Here is an 18,484-nt window from a genome sequence, read left to right on the forward strand (position 1 = left end):
TCCTATCGCCCAGCATGAAGGAGGAGTGAATGAATAATGGATGCAATACGAAGTGCTTTGGGTGCCTTGAAAAGAGCTATATAAAGCTAATCCGTTATTATCTAGGCTTCGAAGTGGCATGGGAAGTATGATGGAGGTAAAAAAGAGATAAATCTGAATGTTTTGCTAATGCATTCCTAAAGACGTACACCTGTATACATTACATTTTTTCATAAGTTGATGTTAATGGAAAGGCAGCGTTCACCTGAGTATCTGCTATCTGTTGAGCTCTCACAGCTTTACCAGCTGAATTTCAGGAGGTTTTTGTCAGGGCTTAAGAGGAAGAGTTGTCCTAGAAATCTCATGAATAACTCACCACGGCTTCATGTCGCCAGCTGAGGGAGAAGTTACACAGAACAGTTTCCAGTCAGCCTTTATTTATCTGCATGATGAGCATGAGTTAGAAAGTTACTCATACACTAATTAGATTAAAGCAGCTCAGATTTAACCGAAGAAACCTGTAATATACAGCATTTTTCCTACAATTTTTTAAGTACCAAGTTTGTTGGGTTAAAACTAGGGATGCGCCAATACCACATTTTTACAAACCCAGTACAAGTACTTACATCTGAGTATTTGCCAGTACCCAGTACTGATACGAGTACTAATCCCAGTTCGCTGGAGGCTGTGGACCAGGTGGACGACTGAATGGTTAATGTGTGATTTATGAGTCATGCTGCAGCTGCCTCTACATGTGAGGCTGGAAACTGTCCCAGTCTTCAGAAATAAGGAGGATGAAGTGGTTTTTGGTGGATTCTGTTCACCGCTGTGACAAAGTACCTTCATGCCCAAAATAAGGTTCTTTCATCAGGTAAGGCCAAATTTAGATTTTTAATATGGCATGTTAGATAGAATAAAAAAATTGTTGAAATAACATTGAAATAAAAGAAAAAGTTAAATAAAAAGCAGAATACTAATAATGATTGTGATTACCACTTAAATTTAAGGTAGCTAAAACTGCACATAGCAATGCTGATCATCCCCGGATCCGATTATAATTTAACCCCAGAACTGATCCAGAAAAAATCCGGAGGGTTTACCACATGCTGAGTCCTGCAGAGTGATGGGAAGGCTAGGGGGTGCAGGAGAGATGACTCCAATCCCATCTCCCTCTGGTCGAGCAGTCGATTAGTCTTCATAAACTCTCGATGAATGAGCCTGATAAGGCCTCTCCTCCAAGCCCCTGGACCCTCCTCTGGAAGTGGTGGAAGCAGAGGATAACAAGTCCTGGCTTTGATTCGAGGGTTGCAGTGAACCCGGTCCAGTGCAGGTGTGGAAGAAAAGATTTCCTCACAGCCTCTGGAAACCCATCAGCCGAAAGTTGCAGCATCTGCTTCTCAGTCAGTTAGCTTAGTCGGTCAGTTAGCTTAGTCTGTCAGTTAGCTTAGTCGGTCAGTTAGCTTAGTCTGTCAGTTAGCTTAGTCGGTCAGTTAGCTTAGTTGGTCAGTTAACTTAGCCTTTAGCTTCCTGGTACCAGTTTGGAACTGAGTGCATGAAGCTTCTACCTCCTCCAGCCGCTGGTGAACAGCATTCCCTCCTAGTGACGACATCTGACGTGGTGGCTAGCGACGGGTGAAGCGATTTGTCGTTAATTCTTGGAAGAACGTCTTGAGCTGGGAGACTGGGGCTGATCTGTGTTCTGTGCTATGATGTTGTGTTTGCTAACATGGGCGTCGGCCTCGGACTTTTCACCTGGTTTAGAGGTTTATTGAGATTAAGAGATGAATCTCTTCACATTAACGTGTTAACTTTGACAGCACTAGTTTTTCATGGTATCGGTTTTGTTTTTTTGTTTTTTCTTTTACCCTGTCCTGTCCAGCATCCTAACATACAGAACGGTGGTCTGTGTGCCATATTTTGCTTGACAGATTTGCTCTACCAAGGGAGACATGTTATATACATGGCTGCCCTTGATATTTTTATTATTTTTATTATAATCTTATTTTCTTTAGTCTTATATGTCAGTGCCGAACCTGACAGGCAGATAGAGGAAGAGAGAAAGAAAAAAAAGGGAGAAAAGGACAGGATTAAAATGTGGAAATAACAGTTGTCTATTCTGCCCAGAACATATCACAAAAAAAACAACAATATAAACTACCACAGTACTACATGATACCAGAAGAAAAATAGGATGATGATGATATAAAAAATTACAATAGACATCAAACGTACCTGCAGACAAACGTACCAACACACAAACATCAGCTACATCTAGTGAGAGGCGGATGGAGAGACGAGCACGTTTGTGAGCATGCACGTGTTAACATGCATGTGTGGCCATGCAACAGGGAGGAAATGTGTACCCGCAAGGTACACGCCGCACCCCGAAGCATCAGCGGGGGACGGGGGGATGGTATCGGTTTTGTAGTATCGGAGCACTTTTACGAATATTTAATTTTGTTATATTCATATTTTATATTATTTTTATGAATACGAGTTTGAGTACACGCACATGGGATCGGGTGGGTGGTGGGCTGGGTGGGCCTGTTTTACCTCTGTTACCAAGCCCTTTATCCACTTAGAAGTGTATTGGTGATGGATCGTCTTTGATTCTACATGGATTTGTGGGATGAGCCCCCTCCATCTTCACAATTCCTCCACCAAAAGCTGTTTCCCTGCCAGTGCAGGAATCAGCATAGAGTACTAGGGCTTACTCCAAATAACACCAGCTTGAAGTTGCCCCTATCTACATCAGTCAAACGTGGCATGCTTGGGGTACCAGAAGCTCAAACCAGGAGTCAATACCAGAATCAGCTGGTTGGCATTGGCAGAAAAGATTTGGCAACCTACATACTCAACTCAGCTGCTCATCCCACACATTAATTTTACTTACAACTGTGGCTCCATTTAAAAGAGAAATGAACAGGCTTTCCAGTGGTGTAAGATTTATTTCCAAAAACCACCAAAAAGTCATTAACTCACTTTTCCTGCTGAGTTTATTTAAGCGACTGTTTCCTGATTCTAGACCCTCATTAGTTTTCGCTGTTGTGAGAGCAGATGGCTATAAAAAGAAAAGTTTTTTAATCTGATCTGTCATTAGCTGTAGGATAAAGACTCAGTAAAAGGTGCGACAGAGTGAGTTATTGAGCCTGAAATACTACGATTGCCAATTAGCACCTGTCAGCTGCAGCCACCACCGATGTCAGCGGCAGCTCGCACTACGCGGGGAGATTAACACCATCTCCTCAGGTTCAGGAATGCTTCTCACTTATGCTCACATCAGCTCTCACGCTCACTTCTCTCTGAACTTCTCTGCTGAACCCAAAGGTCTTGTTCAGATTTCTTTTGTTGTAGTTTTTGTGTATCTGAAGGCATTTATAAGAGAGACCGTCTCTCCTGAAACCCAGACCGGATCTTGATTTGCTGGCAAGCACCGGTCACGCTGCCATAATTACATGATGAAAGCCTCCATTTGACATATTGATGTCACACAGACGTATTTCTACCAACATGTTATGCTGTGGAAACTGGGGCACATCCCACATGTGCTGTGGCTCCTCATCGGGGCCAGCCTGCATTAATAAAGCAACGCCTGTCAAACAACTTTGTTGCCTTGCTCATTGGAAAGGAAGGTAGCTTCAGATTGTCATCAAATGTAAAAATTAGTGTGTGTTCTTTTTCCTTAGACTCAAAGAACTGCTGCAGGGAGCAACTCCTCGCTACTCAAAGCAGCATCCCTTTCATTCAGGGGCGGCATGAATGAATAATGCATGAGCTGCTGTGTTTCAGGTGTGAGATGGAGTGTTGAACGTGACATCTTTCCATGACTGTCTCTTTAATGTGCCAGAGAAGCTTACGTCTGTTGAAGTTTTACCTAAGCAGTCTTCCTTGGGTCCATCCCTGTTTTAGTGAGACAATTTTACATTTTATTTAAATGGTTTAAAAAAAGCAATGATGCACTAGCTTATAAGGATTTTTTGGATATGGGATGCTGATGTCTGAGAGAAGGAGCCATAGCCAATATACTGTATTGTTAAGTAGTAAACAAACACATCATGAACATCACTGTCAGAAATCATGGCCTTTAACCTGTTTACAGCCCATTTATGCTCTACGCTAAAGATGGATGCAAAGCATCTTGTCCATCTTCAGCATCCTTTACGCTACTAATTTGGTCCATTTTCAGGACCCTTGCAGATCCGTGGCCTGACGGGGCAAACGGAGCAGTACCACCAGAGACTGCGGGGGCAGCATTGAGCACCGCAGCTGATATGCAACCCACAAAAGGAGCAAAGAACAAGAAGCTGCAATGTTTTCAATGGCCACACAGATCACGGCCGTCTACTGTGCTGCCTCTTTTTATTTGTCTCCTCCATCGTCTCCACGTTTGTTAATGTCTGAAACTGACGTGGGCATTAGGAGGTGAACTCTGTGCTGCCCTCTAGAGGATGAACTGGCTAACAGCCATGCTAACATAAGGGACTCGCGAAAGCATGAAGGCAGTGACATTTGAAACAGACGTAATTATTTACATACATAAAGGGAGCATAAACGGGCCTTTAGGCTGGTATGTCCTGCCACAGAATGGATGGACTTGTCTTTTCAGTGCACAGAATTTAACGTTGAGGTTTTTCTCAACTCGACTCTTGGCTGATTTATTCTGTATTCTTGAAGGGGTTAACTTTTAAATATATGGATCTAGGACAGGGACAACAAGTGCAGGTACAAATAAAATCTACAAGTTTGGATTTATTCTGCAAGTGCAAGTACAAAACATTTGTCCCACATTTAACACACTTACTCAACAACCAATCAGATTCCACCAGATAACTCCCACCCCCAAACAATAAACCAGCTCAACAGTTCACAAACAGAAGACTGGTGCTGCATTTCTGGGCCACGAGTGAAGCTCTGGCTCCAAAGTTTCAGTCTCAGATCGTAGTCCACACTGATCCGGCTGTGCTGCTTTGGTTTCAGGCCAACCAATGCAGAAAATCCAGCTTCACAGTTGTAGCTGGATGGAAACGACATCACCAGTTTCAGAGTCAGTCAGCTCAGGATGCTCATGTTGGACATGGAGCCAAAAGTCAGTTAAACTTTTCTCAGTGAACGTTGTCTTCAATGTCCCATCTGATGTCCACGGGACTGTCAGTCTCTCGGGGAGAGCTTGGAACTGATTTGCTAGATGTGTGTTGTGTTCCCAAATGGATATCTGATCCTCTCAAAGCTTGTTTTTAATTCTGGGAAACATATATTTCCTGCTGAGACTGGAGGCAGATGTTGCTTGAAGGATGCAACTGTGCTCCATCCATCTTTCCTCCAGCAAGGAGAAAAGCAGCGAGTGTCGGAAAGTTGTTGAATGCTCTGTGGTCCGGACAGTCACAATTCCATCTTGAGGAGTGTGGCTTTATTTTTGCCCTGGACATGGAAGACGGGGACAGGTTTCCCTGCAGCCCCACACTCAAACTACTCAGTGCTGAAAATATCAGCCAACTCTGGGAGCTGCTGGAATAACCTCGCCTCGCAGCTCAGATGGATGAGGACCTTACCACACAACAACCAGCATGTCCTGTGTGTTTGATTCCCATTTCTTCACATTCTTTTAAAAGACGTGTTCAATTGTTGACCTTTGATCTTGTGGACTATTTTCCCAGACAGGTTCAGAAGTGGTTTCAGACTCTTTTTCCGTGGTTGTTGTCGGTGGATGCAACGGTGTGCTGCAACTGCCGCTTCCTCCTGGAGCACTTTGCTAGTCTGTTCCCAGTCATTGCAGTGGTAGCATCGGTGCACATGCCAGCACGCACACTGACCAGCCCACGTTATTTTTCACAATAAAATCACTGAGGGAGTGAAAAATAGCGTCTCGCGTCGTGTTGGTCAGCAGGGAACGACAACAGAGAACCTGATCTGTAATAAAGGTCTTCCTGCTTTAGCGTTCAAGCAGAATGAAGCTCTGTAATCTTTGCATTTTCCCCAGTCCTCATCATCACATGCTTCTTCAGTTCGTCACTTTTCTTTAAAATAAAATCCCATGTATTTTTCATATTTGGTTCCCAGATGTCTCTTCAGCTCGGCTGCTGTCTAAGCCTTGTTAGCTAATACTACATAGCACAAAACAGTGCACTGTGGGATCATCTTCATCACCATCGTTAAATGACCAGGTCTTAAGCCATTGATCCATTATTTTGATGTAAGGCGGTTTTGGTCTCACAAACCTGGCCACAGACTTGCATTACTCTGATCAGGCCTCCAAGCCAATTGAAATTCATTTAGGTTTTTGGTGTTGTCCACCTCGCGGACCAAGAGGGATTGCCCATGGACCCCTAGTGGTCCAGGGACAGACGACTTTCACCCTCCCCTCTCCATTATTGGTTCGGGATCAGAGAAATCTGATTGGTTATTGAGTAGGTGTGTAAATTGTGGGACAAAATTTTTGTTCTAAAACTGACTTTTATTCTCTGACATGTAAAATGAATGTGTACCTGTAGATTTAAACTGAACTTGTTATGGCTCCACAGAAACAGCCTCTCAGTCCTGCTTGACAACAGATGATGATGGTGGGTTTCCAGCAGCTTCACAGTTAAGATTAAGAGATTGGGTCTTCAGCCAGATCTTAGCGATACCTGCCAACAACCTGTACTTCCATGCAGCTGTGTGAACGGATGATCCTGGAAAGTGAACTTTTTTAGAAAGAGACATTCCTCACTCGGTAAATCAAGAAATCTCTGAGAGGATTGTCAGCCTGTCTGACCTTCCCGCCGACTTGTACAACATGTCGTCATAACAACAAGTGACCAGCTGCAGTCATTCGTGATAACTAACAGGAAGTAAAACAAGTCTGCATGTTTCTGACTGGATGTCAGTTATTATTATTATTATTTACCATATAATACAGTCACTCTGTTTAAGGCAATAAAGAGAAAACAGTCCAGTCAGTCCACCGAAAACAATATTACAATGACGTGAAACTTTTAACAGGAATCATATTGTTTAGTTATGTTAGTTAAGTTAGAAAACAGCTATTGTGACCTTGTTCTGCAGAACCACAATAACCTGCTTAAGTCATTTTTAATCAGCTGAAAATCTGAGTATATTTAGTTTATGAACATATGAAAAATAGCAACCACATATTTAAATAAATAAGTACATGAACAGTACTCGTAAGGTGTAGAGGAGAATTCTGTAATGACTTGTACAGCTTGGATTGTAATTTCAGTACATAGTAAGAATTTTATTACTACTTCATTTGTGGAATCACATGAAATTTACAACCTCATTTCCAAAAAGCTGGGATACACCGGGACTCTTCTCCTGTGAAGCCATGCTGCTGTCATGGATGCAGGATGTGGTTCAGCATCGTCTTGCTGAAATCTGCAAGGTCTTCCCTGAAAGAGACGTTGTCTGGATGGGAGCAGATGTTGCTCTAAAACCTCCATGTACTTTTCAGCATTGATGGAGCTTCACAGATGTGGAAGCTGCCCACGCCATAGACACTAATGCAGCCCCATCCCATCAGAGATGCAGCTTTTCACCTGTCCACTGATAACAAGCTGGATGCTCCCTCTCCTCTTTAGTCTGCAGGACACGCCGTCCATGCTTTCCACAAACTAGTTCACATCTTCATCCAGGTTTCCACTTTGCCTCAGACCATTTTAAATGATCTTTGGTCCAGAGAAGACGGAAGAAGCTGGTTCTGGATCCTGTTCACATCTGGCTTCTACTCTCCACACAGATTCCTCCTGGTTCTCTGAATCTTCTGATGATGTTTGATGGAAGAATCTTGTATTGACTGTATTGTATATGATAGTGACCATCTGTGAGAAAGACAACTACTCATTTAATGATTGTGACCACAACTGTTTTTATAGGACAGTGTTATTTTAAGGTCAACCTCTTGGAGTGATACAGTTTTAAAAACACATCAAAGGACCTTAATCCTGCTGTGGTCAACGTGAAACCTGATTCTGGAGTCCTGCACTAGTGGATGAGACAACAGTTCCCAGGGGATGTTAGGGGTATAAAGAAGTGTCCTGGACTGGAAGCCAGTTCCAACATTGTCAGCTGGCCTGTGTTCAACTGTCTTCTGGATGTGTTGTGGATTTTTCTAACAATATTCTACACCAGGGGTGTCCAAATCCAGTCCTCAAGATCTACTAACCTGCAACCTTTAGATGCAACCCTTCCCCAGCACACCTGAATCAAGTGAATGGCTCATTACCAGGCGGCTGCAGAGCTGAATGACACGTGGATGAGGGAAATGAGCCATTTGATTCTGGTGTATTGGAGGAGGGTTGCATCTAAAAGTTCCAGGATACTAGATCTTGAGGACTGGATTTGGGCACCCCTGGTCTACACTGTAGATGGAGGATCTTCAGCGTCTGAGGAACATTTTTCTGAAATTGTTCCACAGTTTTAGATCCAGTTTGTCTCAGATGGGTGAAGCTCTGTCCATCTGAGAGACTCTACCTCTCTGAAATGCTCCTTTTATACCCAGTCACGTTACTGACCTGTTGCCAGGTAACCTGGTTAGTTGTCCAATGCTCCTCCAGGTGTTTCTGGTTTGTACCAGGTACTTTTCCAGCCTTTTGTTGCTCCTGTTCCAACTTTTTACAGACGTGTTGCTGCAGATTCACTATCAGCTCATATTAATTATTTTTAAAAATATTTCATTAAATTTGTTTTTTAAAAATGCTTATCTTCAGCTTCATTCAGAGAGCAGCACATCTCTCTAGCTGGATCGCATTCACAGATGCATCATGGGAGAATGTCATTCGACTGATGGTGCCCATCAAGCTTTTTAACGTCCCTTGTCACCCTTTGCTTTCCGGTCAGTGGCTTGAGTCTGCTGACGCATGTCTGCCTCCAGCCTGAACTCTGGGGGGATGGGAGCGGCAGCCTCCAGCTTCAATACATACTTTAGCAACTCAACTGACAATCGAGGCATTCTCCAGTATTCCTTCAGCAGCTACTGCGAACCCTGCCCCCCATCTACTGCATGTAACACTGAGCATGTCAGAAGGTCTTTGGCTGCCTCTCCAGTGCAGGGGGACGTTAGTGCAGATGAAATGTGAAACAAAGACCACCTCCCCCTCCATCCTCCTCATCATCCCTTTGCCTTGGTCTTGCCACCCCTGGAGTTGCTGGGGCTGGTGTGGGTGAGTGACGTCACCTATATCTAATGGTCTTTCACAGTGGCAGTCAGTTTTATCAAGAGGCTTTGTTGGCCATCACATCATAAACAGTCCTGTTTTCTCTCAGTGATGCTGTCGGCAGACAACAGTGGAAAGAACAAACGTCTGTGATGCCGCTCTGCGGTGTATTTACAATAATCTGTACTAAGTTTAAAGCTGATGAGGATTCCCTTATTATTACTCAGAGCTGTTTTTGGCCTGGGATATACTTGCTGTGAAGACAAGCATACGCGTAAATGCTCGCTGCAATTGATAGAAGCACTGCGCAGCAAAAACACTCAATACTGGAGGTCACCACTAGGGGGAGTACACGGCACTTGGACTCTGAAATAGTGAAAAGGTCAATCTACCGGTCACGTTGTATTACCAGGTTATCAACCCCCAAAACACTTCCAATCTGTTGCCGACTGTTCAGGTACGAGTGTTTATCACTTTGCAATGGCGAGGAAAAATCATACAGATCCTGGTAGTTGCAGACAAGGTCTGAGAGACGTTCTTCAAAGCTATCCACCATTGTGTTTACCTCAGACCCGTCATGTTCATGCTCTTGTTCTCATGAGCGTCTCTAGCAATTAAGCCAATATTGCAACTCATGCAGGCGACGTGTTACCTCGAGTCGCCGCAAGTGGCCTACATGCAAACGAACGCTAGGATCGCAGCCATGATGTGCATTGCTAGCAGCAAGTATATCCCAGCCCTTAGAGAGTTTTCAGAGTGACAGACAAAAAGAAGCTGTGACTCAGTCCTCTCTGCCATGCTGTGACTGACTGCTGTTAGCTAGTTAGCAAAGGTTTATTTTATGCATAAAGGGTCATACTGATGAACAGAAGCCTGCTGGATCTGTTTAGTAACCATTTGCTGACTTAAGTGAATAAAATAATCATTTATATATTCATTTTAATTATTGACTAATGCACCGTCCTGGAGTGATGGCATGGGAGAATTGATTCTCAGACCATGCTTCTTACATGCTGTGGGGACAGCAGAGAGCTCCAGTAGATGGCAGGCAGCCATTTCCACAATGGAAAAGGAGAAGTCAGGACTGTGATTCAGTGCTGCTTTACAGACCTCAAACCACCTCCTGGTTGTCATCTATTCCCTTAGTCATGAACAGCTGCACATTTTTAGATTTAAAAGGAACATGCTCTCTCACTCACGCAAATGTATTGGTTTTAACAAATAAGTGTCGCACTTACAGTGTCACAAAAAAGGTTGTGGTGTATTTGACATAAAGTCTGAAGTGCTCTAAAGAACTGGGTTCCAACATGGGGTCCCCCAAAGAGCACAGGGGGTCCTTGAGGCTTTGAACACTCAGTGCCATTGTGATTGATGTCCGCACATTGTCCCGATTTTAAGAAAAAAAATTTAAGCTTTAACTTGGAAGGGCAGGACTCCGCTAGAATACATTATTTATGGTGAGAAACTCACTTTTGAAAGCATAAAACCAGCATGGTTCCAGCACAGGTGAGGCACGGGGTCCATGGCTTTTTAGTATTTGGATGAAGAGGGTCCCCAAGGAAAATAGGCTGGGAACCGCTGTTCTAAAGGCTATAATATTCTAAAGATACTGCCATTTAAATAGACTTAGAAGCAAACAAGCAAGATTTTGTCTTGATTCCCATTGCTTCGCTCCACTCAGGAGGATTGGAATAATTAACCGGACTGCAAGGAGCCCTTTAAGACCCCCTTTACACCAAAAATAGCATGAAGAACCCATGGCAGCTGCAGGAATTGTTGTTGTCTCCTTTACCAAAGTTTTGGAAAGAAAATTACCCTTTGTTTGTACATGTTTTTTGTAGATACTTCAAAGTACAGATCTCCCCCTTATCCAGATCATTTTGGTGCTCCCCTTGGGCACATTCTGTCAACCATTAAAGGCACCTTTGCTATCACTGCTATGCAGATGATATTCAGTTAAACACCTCGTTGCACCCAAATGAAATGTCTAAACTCCATTTGTTAAAGTGCCTAGACTGTTAAACGGTGGATGGCAGACAAACTGGGAGCCGGTTCCACAGAGAGGGGTCAGATACTGAATGTTCTGCCTCCCATTCTACATTTAGACTACTGGAAACCAAATTAATCCAATCCAGATTAGTTACATAGCCAGACAGTTAAGTTATGAGGCAGCCTCAAATTCAGGCATCCAGGTCTTTATGAAGAGTCTTTAGGAAGGTCTTTAGGAAGAGTTGTTTACCGGCACAATCAACTGATGAAGCTCTCCAAAACCAAGATAATCAGCAAAATAACAAACCAAATCTCAAAGGAGGAGAAGAGAAGAGGATGCAGGGCAGAAGCGAGGCAGAAGGGAAAAATGGAGGAGATTTAAACTGTTTCTTTTAACTGTTCTCGTGGGAAATATTAGAATTCTACCTAACAAAGGAGGTGCTAACACGGTCTCAAAAAGAATACAGGGAGTGCAGTATTATGTGCTTCACCGAGACATGGCTGCATGAACACATCCTGGACTCTAATGTTTCTGTACAAGCAGACGGCGATGAGACAGTCAACAGAAAGCTAAAGGAAGGTGGAATTGCAGAGCTTTGTAACCACCCTTAGTGTATCCTGGACATGTCACTGTAAAGGAGAAGATCTGCACAAGGGACATGAAACAGTTAGCCATGAGTTTTCCTCCATATTATTACCCAGAGAGTTTACCTGTGTTATTCTGGTAGTGGTTTACATCATACCTGGTACCGCTGCAGACACAGACTGTCATCAGCTCTATTGTTGCTAGGCTACTAACGCAGCGTCCTATCACATTCATTGCGATTTCTGGAGACTTCACCAGCATCTCGCTCTGTCCAACATCACCAGCATTCCAGCAGTTTGTCAGCTGCTCCACCAGAGAAAATAAGATGCTGGACCTATTCTATGCAAATGTTAAAAATACACCCAGCTCCTCTGCCAGCCTCCTTTAGGAAGATCAGACCATAATCTGGTTCTTCTCCCCTCCACCTACAACCCAGTCATTCAGCAGCAACCTGTCATCACACAGACTCTTTAAACCTGGTTTAATGACGCTGAAGATTCTCTGAGAGCTGCTTTGAGGCCACAGACTGGAACATCCTCTGTGGACCACATGGAGACGACATCAGTGCCATGACTGAGTGTGTGACATAGACTGTAAAAGATGGGCAGAGCCTCCGTGACATCACTCGTAGGTTTCTGAAGAGCAAAAGTGAAGCTTGCTGGGCATTCCCACCGTCACCGTCTTGGTAGCGTCACGCATGTCTTTAGTCCCGGAAAATCCAAAAATGGGCAAAGAGGTGGAGCTGAGAGGGGGACTGTGAAGGTGGGGGTGGATGATTGACGTCTATCAAACTCGAGCTGCCTGTAGCTAAGAGCTAACCAAGCTAACCCAGAGCTAACGGTAGCTAACGGTAGCTAACCAGCTAACGGAGGTAGGTGGGCTAAAGCTAAGGCGTGCTGTTAGACGGCTAAAAAGCACGGTTGTGCTGCACTCTCCCTTCTTGCCGCAGATATTGGATACCTGTCAATCAAAAGGACACGCCCCTAATTATGCCAAAGATAAATAAAATCTAAATGGATGAGTTAGAAAAAAATTCACCCCCCTCACAGTTGTCATGAAGGTAAACTTAACCTTTTAATCCTAAAATGGATTTTTGTACCAGGCTTTAAACATGTTTATTTCTGCTGTGAAGTTGGTCTTTTTAACATGGGAGTCTATGGGGATTAACTTTGTTTTGGAGCCCCTAGTGGATGAGGGAGGAACTGCAGATTTTTGCACTTCTGCATAGGCTTCACATTTTACCGCCAGAGGTTGCTGCTTGGTGAGTGACTGAGAACTGGTCAGTTTGTGAGATGGAGCAGAAACAATCACCTCATCTACAACACAAACAAAAGAGGTTACTGTGGACTTCAGGAGGACCAGGAGTAAACAAAACACTGCTTACATCCTGGGAGAAGAGGTGGAGGTGGTGGAGGAACACCAGAACCTCAGAGTTCAGCAGGACAACAGACTGGACTGGAAATGCAACACAGAAGCATCTAGAAGGAAGAACAGAGGAGGAAGCTCAGCTCCTTCAGTCTGTGGTGGAAAGTTCAGTCAGCTTTGCGGTGTCTGCTGGAGCTGCAGAACCAGAGACTTAAAGAGACTGAACAAACTGACCCAGAAGGCAGGTTCAGAACTCTGGTTCTGTACTGGGGATAAAAACCCTACTACATCATTGTAATTTCCTTCTGGTATAAATAAAGTATTTTTCATGTCAGTGACATCTTTAAGACGTCTTTGTAATGTGACCAACTGACTGGTGTGATCAGGCTTCATGAGGAAGTAGATTTAATATCATCTTCATCATTGTTGGTAGTTCTGAAACAGGCATGTTTTAGTTTTAGGGTAAAAAGCTGCATTCCAGCTTAAATAATGCATCATATGGATTGTTTTTATGGCCATACTGTGATAAAGCTTTGAAACTTCATGCGTTGTGCAGTGCTGACATCTCATTGAGAGCTTAGACACAGGTTAGATTCCGAGTCTGGAAGCCATGCTCAGACCTGTGCTCTCTTCTTCATGTGTACTGGGACAATTTGCTAGAATCCCAGATACAAAGAGAGCTTCAGATGTACCTCATGTGCCTTGCAGTGGGCTGTCTGGATTTTTGGTTTTGGAAAGCTATCATGTTGGACTGCTATAAAAACAGTTTTACTGAGCAATGAAACCTTAAGATTACACATGTTCACCTGTTCCTGAAGAGACATGAATGATTGGCTGTCCTTGTTCATCAACAGATGTAAAGTGAAGTCAGAGATGCAGTGTAATGCACCTATTCCTTTCACAGTGGCTCTTTAACTATTACCTCTGTTCAGCAGATTTGAACCAAACGTGGTTTACGGAAAGGTGTAGCTGTGTAGAGATGGGGAGGCACTGTGGAATCATCCAGCTGTTGGCAGAGGAAATGCTCTGGTGGAGGTTTAGGAGGGTTAGTCAGTGACATCCATCCACCTCCTCAGCGTGATTGCGGCTGTACCATGCCTGCTAACCTGAAGGTACCTCACACAGACTGGCCTCATACCAGGGTTTGGCCTGTACAATCACACACATAACAGATGGTGGTAGCAAGGAGCCAGGAGCAGGGCTTGCTTCCCCCACTGATGGGGGGTTGGGTGTTAGGAATGATGAGCTGCACTCACATGTATACCCAGCCTCCTTGTACCAGCAGGGGGTCTCACTCTGAGCCAACACAAGCACACCTCTCACCCAGCAAGCTGGCAGAGATGAGGCCAGGTCTTTGAAAGTGTGAGGTAGAGCAGAGGAGGACCTTCAGTAGCCAGCCGACCAGGCAACAGCCGGTGGTGTGATTACCTTGTTTATGTTCTTTGCATTTAACCTCAGAAATCCTGCACAGTTAAGTTAATAAAAGGAATTCAAGCATTTTTTCAGTTGCAAGTCCTGCTCTGGTGTGTGAATGCACACAGAAAAGAGATTCCCTTTGTTTCTGTTTAGCAGCACCATGATTTTGTTAAGTCCTTAACAGTGTAGACATGGGGTCATGTCCTCCCCAGTGTCTGGCCTTTCCTGTAAGCTGCACTGGCAGAGGATTAGACATACACTATCTGATTTAATCCACTGTCAGGGGGAGGTTCACTTCCCCTCAGCTCAGCACCAGGAACGTCGGAGCTGCTGCTGTCACGGAGGATTCTTTCAGACTGGACGTCCTCCATCCACTTTTGTTCCTCAGAGACCCAGACTTCTGTGGGTGCTGCTAAATTATCATCACACTCAGCTGTTTGACATAACATCTGCAGTGAATAACAAACTGCATCAAGACGCCGTGTAGTTTCAGTCTACCACGTCCATTAGTGATTAGTGGCGTGTCTTTGACGCCTTGTTGTTGTTGTTTGTCTGGGCACGCAGAGGTGAAGTGACTCAGCGGATCTTCTGTCTCCAGTGGAGATGGAGGATTTTCTCTTCTGCATAGATGTATTCCACCGTCATGCCAGGTCGTGTCATTAGCATGCATAACAGGCAGGAATTTAGCCCAGCACATTTGCATGAATTAGTCCTCTCCTCTGCGAAGGCAAAAGGGTGAAATAATTGGAGGATTGTTGGTGAGGGCAGGGGGAGAATAATAAAGGGAGGGAGGGTGCTGTGTGGCTCAGCTGGTTTATGAAAGGCTTCCTAACAATGACATGCAGATTGTCTGTGTGTTTGATTGGCCGCTTAATTCCTGCCATGTAATAGGTCCGTCTGTTTTTCTGTCATGCTGATGAATTTCTGTCTTTGTCTTAACTGTTTTAATAACTTAAACATGTTGGGCGTCCGCTAATGACCTGGAAACTCTGTGTCATCCCAGATCTGCTTTATTCCTTTAACAGTTTCCAAGCGGGGCCCATCTCCTGTGTTTCTCTTTAGACTTTTGTTCATTAGCTTTACTGTGCTGGTTGTAACAATGGCGTAATCACATATGGTGCAGGGCACACATAAAGATGTGCTCCCGCAGGCAGCAGCTGCTGATACTAGCTGAAAATAGATCCCTGGTAGGCTCAGCAGTTTTCCTCCAGCAGCTTTGCTGTGGATGCAGTGGACCAGCCTCTTTTAAGCTGCCGCTATCGCCGCCGCTAGCTTTACTCTACCTCAGCTTATTTAGGCGTGTGACTCTGAAGTGAGGCTGCAGTGGTAATTATTTGATGGTACATTTCTTTAGTTTGGTTGGAGGTTTGGATTCTGTTCATTTTTTTCTCTGTTGACTGTATGTGAATGGAAATTAGCTCAGTTTATGTGTCATCTCCTGTATCACATGTGTCTTAGTGAGATTCTCACTTTTGTCTTTATTCCTGCATGAATATTATGATTTAAAGTCATAACGTAGCAAGATAAGCTAATAATCCTGAACCTTTTCAGCTGCAGCTGTGTTTAAAGTTGCAGCTCTGATTTACTCTGCTTGGATTGTAACTACCGTATATATTAGCAGTAGTAGTGAAGCACGTTCATTTCTTCTACATTTTGCCCTCCAAAGTCTGCATAACTCATTCAAGATTAGTGTTACTAACAACCAGATTAAAATGAAGCTACATCCAGATGTAACATGTCACAGTTCAGTTGGTGCTGAAAATAAGAGACTGCATGTTAAATCACAGAAAATGGCACACATATAATTTCCCTCACAAATCTTTACAAATATAATAAGAAATGCCTTTTATAGGAGGAGACAGTGATTTTCTAATAAAAGCATTAGGATGAGTGTTTTTAAATTCTTTTTAAACCATTTGTGGCCTAAAACTGAGGATGTCACTGCCTCTGCTGCACAAAATTTTCTACTCTAATCAGTTTCTGTAAAATAAAGCTATAGTGCTGTGACAATAAATCACCAGGGTACCCCTTCAGTGCAGGAACAGAAAGCTGTCATCAAGCTAGAAAGATGGCAGAGAAGATAAAAGATCTAAAGGACGTGCACACGGCGGCATCGTGCTGTTTAGATTGAATCAGAAGTGGTTTATTTCCACATAAAGTGCACATTTGTATGCACGTGTGTACTGTACATCCACCTTCCTGAGTAGACAGTAGTAGTGCAGTGGATGTGCTGTGCTCATCAGTAGAGCGGATGGCTCAGTCAAAGCCTCAACCCTCCCCCCAATCCGTCACCGTCACACACCCACCCATCCCACCATCCCCCTTCACAGATTTGGAGTCAGCAGCTTCTTCTTAACAATGACTGATTTGTGCAAAGCTGCTGGGCTCTCCATTAGTCAGAGCACACAGTAAGGTGCTTCATGCTGCCGGATGCTGCTACACGATGGTAAGGGTTTAACACCAGGTGTTGTAGAGCCTGCAGGTCCAAAAACATTTGTATTAAATCTTAAAGCATGTAATGATACACAGACAGAGTCTTATGTGTGAGACCATCTGCTGGTTTACATCTTAAACACTTGGCTGCCTGTGGCCATGTCGAAGTTAAACTCATCAAAAGCAAACAGAAATGATCCCAGTGTAGGTTTAAATGTCTATATATAGCATGTGCTGCATTTACAGTGCAGGAAAGAGCAACACGGTAGTAAATCCAACCAAGACGTATATCTAGCTGCCACCCTGCAGCTGAGAGAATGACTGAAGGCTACAGCTGAGCGTGAAGTAAGAAACACATTTATGGCTTTTTAGGAGAGAGATCTTATTGCCAACAGTTCATGGAGGAGAGGAGAGTGTACCACAGGGGCCGGCAGGATCAATGGATTAGAAATCATTTATTTATTAATCATTACTTATTATATAGTAACTGCTGCTTCTGATGTAGTCACATGTTCACGTTTCGTAATTTTGCCAGTGGGGTCTAAGCCAGATGCTGCTTGACCTGTAGAAACTGCTGCAGTGCTCAGATTGTGGATGTCAGGTTCATTTATATTCTTTCCTCCAACAAAGGAAGCAAAACAATCAGTGAATCATTAGGCTCATGAAATCCACTTTGTGCTACTCATCCCATTCATCTGCATGCAAAGACTTTATGTCACACTGCTCCTGAGAAGGTGCTTTGTAGACAAACACTGTCCTGGATCCAGAACGAATCCTCTGTAACTATCTGAGGGTGCAGTTTGATTGTATTCCTCTACCAGAACCAGGGTAGAGCTGCAGGGATTGGCTGATAGATCCTAAGTATAATGAGTACAGCCTAATGTGAAGCTAATGCTGATCTCTAAACGGAGACAAGCCAGCTTCTCGAACTGTTTTGTCTCGTCTGTGTGCTCAGTGACAAGAGCAGCAGAGGGCGGCCTGGAACTCTGCAGGCTCAGGAGTTTACCTAATTATCTGGCATTAAGTCTAAATGGAAGGCTTCCCTCTATCATCCCTTGCCACATGGCCACTACGAGGATGAGCCGTGGTCTTACAAACCCTAAGGCTTTACAAGCACCTGACCCTGAGGACACAGAGCACTGACACAGAAAGTGAAGCTCCAGGGGCAATGACCTGATCTGAGCACTTACTGTACAAGACACTACTGGGCATTTTCATGGGTAAGAAACGTTCCTTTTAACTGGAACTGCCTGGTAAAACAGTGGAAATCAAATCTCAACTTCATTTTAAGAGCCATCTTACATTTTTTTTCTTTAGATGAAATATTGTCTTGTTGAGAGTAAAATGAGCCATGAAGCAACCTTCCAGGTTTGTGTTGGGTCCAGTAGATGGCTGGATTTAAACTGCTATTTACAAATTTCATCTGGAATAAGTAAATGGAAAAGAGCAAATAAAGAGCAGTGGCAGAAATGGGTGTGTGCTAAACCACGGACGTGACCACGGGGCCGCCAGTGGTGGACAGCTGGAATGTTGCTTTAGTTGTTTTGGACACACGGCTAATTACATC

The 18,484-nt window shown here is 43.9% G+C and overlaps 1 protein-coding gene across 3 annotated transcripts in view; it reads left to right on the top strand.

The window, feature by feature from the left end:
* The window catches only part of bach2b (BTB and CNC homology 1, basic leucine zipper transcription factor 2b), a 109,772-nt gene that overhangs the window by 69,573 nt on the left and 21,715 nt on the right, over positions 1–18,484 (top strand). The window contains exon 1 of one of the 3 annotated variants that reach the window (XM_041975700.1): positions 9,544–9,585. The exons of the other annotated variants lie outside the window; for them this stretch is intronic. The gene's annotated coding sequence lies outside the window, so the exon portion shown is untranslated. Of the gene's footprint in view, positions 1–9,543; positions 9,586–18,484 lie in introns of those variants that run through there. 3 annotated transcript variants of the gene reach the window in all.

The sequence above is a fragment of the Melanotaenia boesemani genome, chromosome 22, assembly GCF_017639745.1.
Source record: "Melanotaenia boesemani isolate fMelBoe1 chromosome 22, fMelBoe1.pri, whole genome shotgun sequence".
NCBI lineage: Eukaryota > Metazoa > Chordata > Actinopteri > Atheriniformes > Melanotaeniidae > Melanotaenia > Melanotaenia boesemani.